At 38.0% G+C, this 8,219-nt stretch overlaps 1 long non-coding RNA gene across 1 annotated transcript; it reads left to right on the forward strand.

Annotated features, from left to right (window-relative positions):
- The first annotated feature begins 1,228 nt into the window (after positions 1-1,228).
- On the forward strand, positions 1,229-6,147 carry LOC123879761. Its single transcript, XR_006799066.1, has 3 exons — positions 1,229-1,332; positions 4,868-5,034; positions 5,885-6,147. It is a non-coding gene; the product is annotated as an uncharacterized LOC123879761 (long non-coding RNA).
- Positions 6,148-8,219: the final 2,072 nt, after the last annotated feature.

The following is an 8,219-nucleotide window of genomic DNA, read 5'->3' on the forward strand; positions in this document are numbered from 1 at the left end:
TGCCAAGGACATCTTATCCTGAAAATATCAGCATTCTAGCGACAGAATTTACAGATTTGCTTTTCTCATAAGAGGCGTAGAGGGGGGGAAATTCCAATTTCTCAATTTTCCTGTAGTTTGTATGCAATTTCTAGTCTACATACCAAATTTCAGTCTTCTAGGACTTCGGGAAGTACCCTAGAATTACAGACTAGAAGTTTTGACTGTCAATAAATCTGAAACTATAAAAGCTAGACAATTGATACTCAATGCGTTTAATCGATCTGCCAAGGACATCTTATCCTGAAAATATCAGCATTCTAGCGACAGAATTTACAGATTTGCTTTTCTCATAAGAGGCGTAGAGGGGGGGAAATTCCAATTTCTCAATTTTCCTGTAGTTTGTATGCATATTCTAGTCTATATACCAAATTTCAGCTTTCTAGGACTTCGGGAAGTACCCTAGAATTACAGACTATGAATAGTGATGATCATCAGTGAGGGACGAAAACGGCGTATTTTAGGTATCAATAAATCTGTAACCATAAAAGCTAGATATTTGATACTTAGTATATTTGGTAAATTTGCTGAGGACACCTTATACTGAAAATTTCAGCTTTCTAGCATCATCCAGACCGAAGTTATGACGGGTCGAAAATACGGCGAAACACTTCGAGAAAAAGGTACGTAGCGCCCCGGCCGCCGTTTGGCTCGTCTTGGCGGGGGCACTGCCGTGCCCCCTGATCACTGTTTTCACTAGATGCTATGTATTATTTTGATGTATGGTTTACTTTTGTACGAATACTTTAACTTGAGTAATAGGTAAATATAGCACAGAGCAATTTTATTACGATGTTACCTGCGCCTAGTCCGCGCGCGATAGGTTGGCGTTAATGAGTCCAGACTTATCTTTTAATAGGTGCATGGTTGTGTAAGTGTGAGTGAATGTTGCGTGTTTGAGCGTGTACGTGCGTATACACGTACGTGCGTGCGGATGTCAAGAAAGTCTGAGGCGAAATTACAAATTACTCTGTGTATTTACATCGAAGCAGAATATAGACAAATCCACATATGGAAGAGGTCCACTGAATTGAGGCAACCAAAGGGTGGGACTCCCATTAAACCATGTCAAGGCAGACGCCAAAGACAGTAGGCCTTTTTACGTGACGCCAACTATACTGCTTTTATGAAATGGAAAACAGTATTAATAATAGTTATGGAAATATTTCTTTCAGAAGTGGTAGAAAAAGTGAACCAGAGAGAGAGAGAAATTGCGCAAGATATCGAGCGGTATCACAAAGAAGAAGCGGCTGATATCGAAAAACCTCCACAGACGCAGAATATCACTAAACGGTAACTAACTTTATAACATTATAATAATATTTAGCGCGACTGTAGGTCTGATGATGGTTGTTTTTCATAAATGTTATAACAAAATCAATTCAATTCAATTTTCTTTATTGCAAATTTGGGTCAGTTTACAGATCTTAATATATATTGTTAGTGTTCTGCCAAATTCTACCTCACGGCATGCAATAATACAATAATACAGTCATGTCTTGTTATTAAAATATTATTTCTACATACATATTTTAAGAAGTACTAAGAAGTAATAATATTTAGCGCGACTGTAGGTCTGATGATGGTTGTTTTTCATAAATGTTATAACAAAATCAATTCAATTCAATTTTCTTTATTGCAAATTTGGGTCGATTTACAGATCTTAATATATATTGTTAGTGTTCTGCCAAATTCTACCTCACGGCATGCAATAATACAATAATACAGTCATGTCTTGTTATTGAAATATTATTTCTACATACATATTTTAAGAAGTACTAAGTAAGTAATTCTAGTCTAAATATTTTACATTTCTTATACCTTGTCAGTTATATATTCATAAATGGAGTAGTAACCTTTCTCTATTAAAAATTTCATTAATTTTGCTTTAAAGGAAGAAACCTCATTCGTGGCTATAATATCTTTTGGCAAGTGATTATAGAGTATTGGCCCAGTGCAGAAGAGGCTTTTTGAGAAGAGAGAACTCTTACTATGTGGGTGGCGTATTTTCATGTGTCTTCTAATGTTATTGCAATGTTCGAACAGACTTGGGTTAGAATTAATAAAATTTATTGTCTCATAGATATACATACATGCTTGGCAATGTCAATAACTTGTATTTCATAAAATATGGTTAAAAAAGTTAGTTAAAGTATTGATAATTCAAAACGAAATTGAGTTTTATTACAAAATCAACAATAAAAGCAATATCAAAGTCACAGTGCAATACAATAGAAATGTATATATACAATATACAATATAATACAGGATACAATAGAAGATGCTATAGAAGCAGGCATTACTTTGGTTCTTGTCCCTTGTATACACTGTGTACCAAAAACCCTGCGGTTCATGTTAGCTACTTTATGAGAATCGATATTCAAACATATAAAAGCAACTTATTTGGAAAAACTCTCAAATTAAAATATTCAAATTAAATCTTAATTAATTATTATTTTTAAAATGAAAATAGTTTCTCACCTCTGTGATGACGCAGCACTACGCGCGCGCGCCCGTTGGCCGCAGCCTACAGCTACGTAGCTTCTGAGTTCGTGAACTCGTCACGCGTTATCAAACACCACTCAGCTGTTTACTACACTTTAGCGCTTTTTACACTTTTGCAGCACTTTAGCGACCACTAATTTGGTTTAACACTTTTGGAACTTTTAAAATGTTAGTTCATCCAATTTATTAGCTAAGTAAGTAAGATTGAGTAGGTAAGGTAGGTATCCTTCCTCATCGTAAATCACTAATTTATGACAACATCAACTTCAGGTTTACGGAGATGTTGTTCGATATGTCCGCCTTGTAGCTCTAGGCATTTGCCACACCGTTTAATAATATTTGCACGGACGCGTCGTAAAACTGATGTATCGGACTTTAATTTATTAAATGCTGCGACTATTCTCAAATGCATTTCGGCCTCGGTGTCGCAGGTTTATTTAAAAACGGACTGTTTGACAGTACCCCAGAGAAAAAAAACCAACGGTGTGAGATCAGGTGACCTCGCAGGCCAATTGACTGGTCCACCCCGGCCAATCCACCTTTCGCCGTATTCTGCATTCAAATATTCTCTCACCGGGCGCGAGAAGTGCGGTGGTGCGCCGTCATGTTGAAACCATAAACGGCGCACGAGATTGAGATTTAGTTCGTCAAGTTCCTCGCTCAACTCTTCTCGCAGGAAGCGAAGGTAGTTCCCACCGTTCATTGTTTGGGTTAGGAAACAAGGTCCAATTATTTTGTCCCCTATTATTCCCGCCCAAACATTAATCCTCCATCGGTGTTGAAAGTGGCTGGGTTTAGTGGCATGCGGATTAATGACTGACCATACGTGTTCATTGTGAGAGTTAAATACACCTGTTCTAACAAATGAGCACTCATCAGTAAACAGAACATGGCTCAAGAACTCTCTATCCTCTTCAACCTTGTCTAGTACCCATCTGCTGTACACCATTCTAGGCTCATAGTCCGTGGGAAGTAGAGACTGAACTCGACGATAGTGAAACGGGTGCTGGCCATCATCTTTGAGGATCCTCCAAACACGCATGTGGTTCACACCTAATTCGCGTCCCACCGAGCGTGTGCTTCGCGTTGGATCTTCCCCAAACATGTCCAGGATTTGCTCCTCAATGTCACCGTCGTGAATTCTCGGCCTTTCTGCGTCAGCACGATGTTGATCACGGCCATGTACACTGCCAGTGTTGTACATACGTATGTGCAGTCGTTGGAATGCCATCGTCGATGGTAGGGTTACGTTCCTTGGTATTGCGAAGAGCTCTTCATAAAGTCGACGCGCCTCCGCATAATTACAGTTGCATCTCCCGAGACACATCAACATACTAAAATACTCTACATTTGAATAAGACATTTTACGTAAGTAATTTCGCAACGCAATGCGCGCGTACGTCGCGTTCGGTCATAGGCAAGCTGCGCGAGCGACTGGAGTCGAGCGCCTGAGCAGCGGGAGGGCGGCTCTAGCCTCTAGCTCCGGCAAGGCGGCGCGCGCCATATTATGACGTATCAAAGGATGCCGCCGCGCCGTCGCGGGCGCGGCGGCATCCTTTGATACGTCATACGGCACGCTCCGATGTCGTGGTAAATTCAGGTGTTAGAAACATTTTTTTAAAGTGTCCATTTTATTAGATATTTTAACTATGAACAATAACTGAACACTACTTGATATTTTTTAAATATTATTTTCATTAGTGGTACGGCTTTATGATTATGTATACGTACCTACATGGAACAACAGGGTTTTTGATACATATTGTATAACTAATTGATAGAAAATACACATTTTGATAATACGTATAAAAATTTCAATACTGTATGAAGCCCACGAATTCGTCCGCGTTAGTTTCGGTTGTATACAATCTGTGCAACTTTGATTTCCCAGAATACTGTCTTTCTCCAAGATGCAAACTATCTCTGTAACTATGATCAAAATTGTTTAAACTATAACAAACTACTACTGCATTAAAAATTCTATCTTACGTACTAGTTACAATTCAATTACAGCTGAAATAAATAATCACTCTATCGGTAAACTGTCGATAAGTTACTTAGCAACATTGTTATTTTTTTCAGAAACAATCATACAATTTGCTAAGCAACATATCCACAGTTTACAGATAGATTGATTATTAATTTCTAGCCTGACCAGAAATATAGAAAACTTGCTCTGGAGGCGCCGCTGGGATATCGATCGTAAAATATTAGGATAAGGATTATTTTAGCAATCCGTCAGAAAAGTTCCCAACCGGCGATCTTTGGGTACATACTGAGTAATATTTTGTTACATAAAAAACGCAATTTTGATTAATTCCAGCAAAGGCAGACCGAGAAAAACTTCTCCAGCCGTGCCTCCCAGCCCAGCAAAAATCGCTAAACTCGATGTTACTGAGCAAAGAAACACCACAGAAAAGACATCAGTTGGGGAAAATATTTCTACAATCACTACCCGCACAAAAAGAACACCGAGAAAGTTGATTTCAGGTTTGTAAGACTGCTATTTTAGGATTTACACTGACACAGGATTTTTAAAAATCCAGTTCAGTGCAAGTCGGGCTCACACACAAGGCGTTCCGTGCCATCCCACAAGATATTTTTTTATATACATGGCAGCCATTTTGAAATTTTATTATTTGTTGTTGTAGTGGCAGAAAATAGAATAGAAACAGTTTATTCTGTGAAAATTTTAACTCTACCTATTACAGTTTATGAAATACAACCCGCTGATTGATAGACAGACGTATGGACGGATTGCGGAGGCTTAATAATAGGGTCCCGTTAGTACCCTTTGGGTACAGAATCCTTAAAACCAAAATCCAAGCATCATCTTAGTACATAATATAACAAGCATCATCTTAGTACATAATATAACACGTTCCTATTGTTTTTTACCTCAAAAGGAAAAATGGAACCCTTATAGGATCACTTTGTTGTCTGTCTGTCTGTATCTGTCTGTCAAGAAACCTACAGGGTACTTCCTGTTGTCCTAGAATCATGAAATTTGGCAGGTAGGTAGGTCTTATAGCGCAGACACAGGAATGAATCTGAAAACCGCGAATTTGTGGTTACATCATTTAAAAAAAAAAAAAAAAAAAATGTGTTTCAACTTTCAAAGTAAGATAACTATACCAAGTGGGGTATCATATGAAAGGGCTTCACTTGTACATTCTAAAACAGATTTTTATTTATTTTTATGTATAATAGTTTTTGATTTATCGTGTAAAAAGTTGGAAAAAATACCCGAGTACGGAACCCTCAGTGCGCGAGTCTGACTCGCACTTGGCCGGTTTTTTTTTTCAAAATTAAGTTATTTATTTGTAAAATGTCTTTACAGAAACAGTTGAAGTGAACCAAAATACAATAATAAGGACAAGGAGGACCACGCCGAAGAAATCCCTCGAGAAGATAGCGTATAGTAAACAGACTAACCCTGAAGATCCGGATGCCGATATCCGATACAAATTCCCCACCCAGCCGCCCACCACCCGCAAATCATATACTAAGTAAAAAAAAACGCAGCGCTAAAAAATCCAGGACAAAGCAATACTAAAAGGTAGTGAGTAGATCTTATTTTGTATCATTAATTTATGTTTAAGCTAATCGTGATCTTGGCTCAGGCCTTGTAAAAGCATTGTGCATCCTACGTACGTAGATATGTTGCACAGGTAGCGTACTGGCTCGGGTCTTGTAAAAGCATTGTGCATCCTTGCACAGGTACCGTACTGGTTCGGGTTTAACGAAGCAGGCAGGACGCTCATACTTGACGCTGAGTATGGGCACCGTTACGATATTGTCACGACCGCGTGGTATCGGCCGGAAGGCGACATGCACTTCGCGTCGGAGGCCAGGTTCGACTGAATTAGGTCAATGCAGTGGCCGCGCGCCGAGTTACATTATTTTCTATGCGCCTGCGCAGCCTATAGTGAGGGCGCATGGTCGACGCTTGCCGATATCGACAAGATTGTCGATAAAATATATAAATTATGATTAAAATGAAATATATGAGTGAATGTGATCTGAATGGAACGTGTGTGTAAAATAATATGTGTGATGTGGTGAAGGTCCCCATACTGAGCAGGTAGAGTGTATCATCGTACTCCGTCACTCTATGGAGCCAGACGTCACACTGTGTTAGACTCTTGAGGGTATAGGTAATGTTCCATTCGCTCTTGTCCATCTTGTATATCGAGCACGCGTGATCCTGGAGATAAAATAAATGTACACTGAACTGGAAGAGATCACTATAGTTATAAGGTCTCCATTTGTTTTTCTAAGTCTATTCTATATACATAATATATTTAGTATTTTATTCTTTGTCATAGTATTAAAAGATAAGCAATGAAGAGGTTTAAATTACTACGCCCTATCCGCAGAGTTAAGAATACATTAGAATATTAATATAAATAATTGTCGTTAAGGATGTTGCAGTTTAAATAGCAACAGGTAAAATGTTTTAATTAAAAAAAAACCCCTATCCCCTAGGAAGTTAGTATAGTCTCTCTCTGTTACGTAATCCCATACAAATGATAGAGGTAACAAGGGGTAATTAAAAATTTATAACACCCCCGACAAGTGAAGGTTACAGTAACTAGAAAAGGGCTGATAACTTTCAAACGGCTGAACCTACGATTATATTTATTATATTAGATTATAGCTAAGAACACTCTCGATCAAGCCACCTTTCAAACAAAAATAACTAAATTAAAATCGGTTCGTTAGTTTAGAAGCTACGATGCCACAGACAGATTCACACATACACACGTCTTTATAACACCCCTCTTTTTGGGTCGGGGCTTAAAAATCTCAGTGAACGCTAAAAATTTTGAGAAACCAAACAATCACAAACGAAACTATGTTTTCGAATTGAATTCCGAATGTTTTTTGAAAACATTTTCGAATTAATTTCAATGTTTTTTGAAAACATGTTTATGACTGGTTGGTTTGTCAAAATGGTTAACACCCGCTGAGATTTTTGGTTATTCTGGTAATTTCTTTCCGCGGATAGGGACATTATGATGTTTGCGATTTCTTGCCTGAATTTACATTTAAAAATACATTCAATTGAATAATTTAATGGGGCCGCCTTTGCACCATCTAGTACAGTTTCTTCTAATTTTTTCTGTATATAAAATATAATATATATGTATATGTTTGTGTGTGCAATAGTTTTTCCAAATAAATTGAGAATTCATGCAATCAACCAGAGAAAAAGAAAATAAAACACTTACATTTCGAATATGGCAATCTAGCAAAAGTATGGACCCGGCCCAACCGCAAAACACGCATTCGACTGGTTTGGAAATACCAATACTGTGTCCTATGGATGGAGAAATACTGCATTTTAACTATTAATACACAGTAAGGATGACCAACCAACACTGAGCTATGCTGCGCTATGCTATTGTTTATCGCTTTCCTTAGATTATAATGAAGGTACAAATAATCCAACAAGTTTGTTACCTCTGACTTACTTTGTAACTGACCACAAGCTTTTTTGGGTTCCGTACCTCAAAAGGAAAAACGGTATCCTTATAGGATTACTTTGTTGTCTGTCTGTCTGTCCGTGTGTCGTGTCTGCCAAGAAAACCTATAGGGCACTTCCCGTTGACCTAGAATCATGAAATTTGGCAGGTAGCATAGTCTTATAGCACAAGTAAAGGAATAAATCT

The sequence above is a fragment of the Maniola jurtina genome, chromosome W, assembly GCF_905333055.1.
Source record: "Maniola jurtina chromosome W, ilManJurt1.1, whole genome shotgun sequence".
Taxonomy (NCBI): domain Eukaryota; kingdom Metazoa; phylum Arthropoda; class Insecta; order Lepidoptera; family Nymphalidae; genus Maniola; species Maniola jurtina.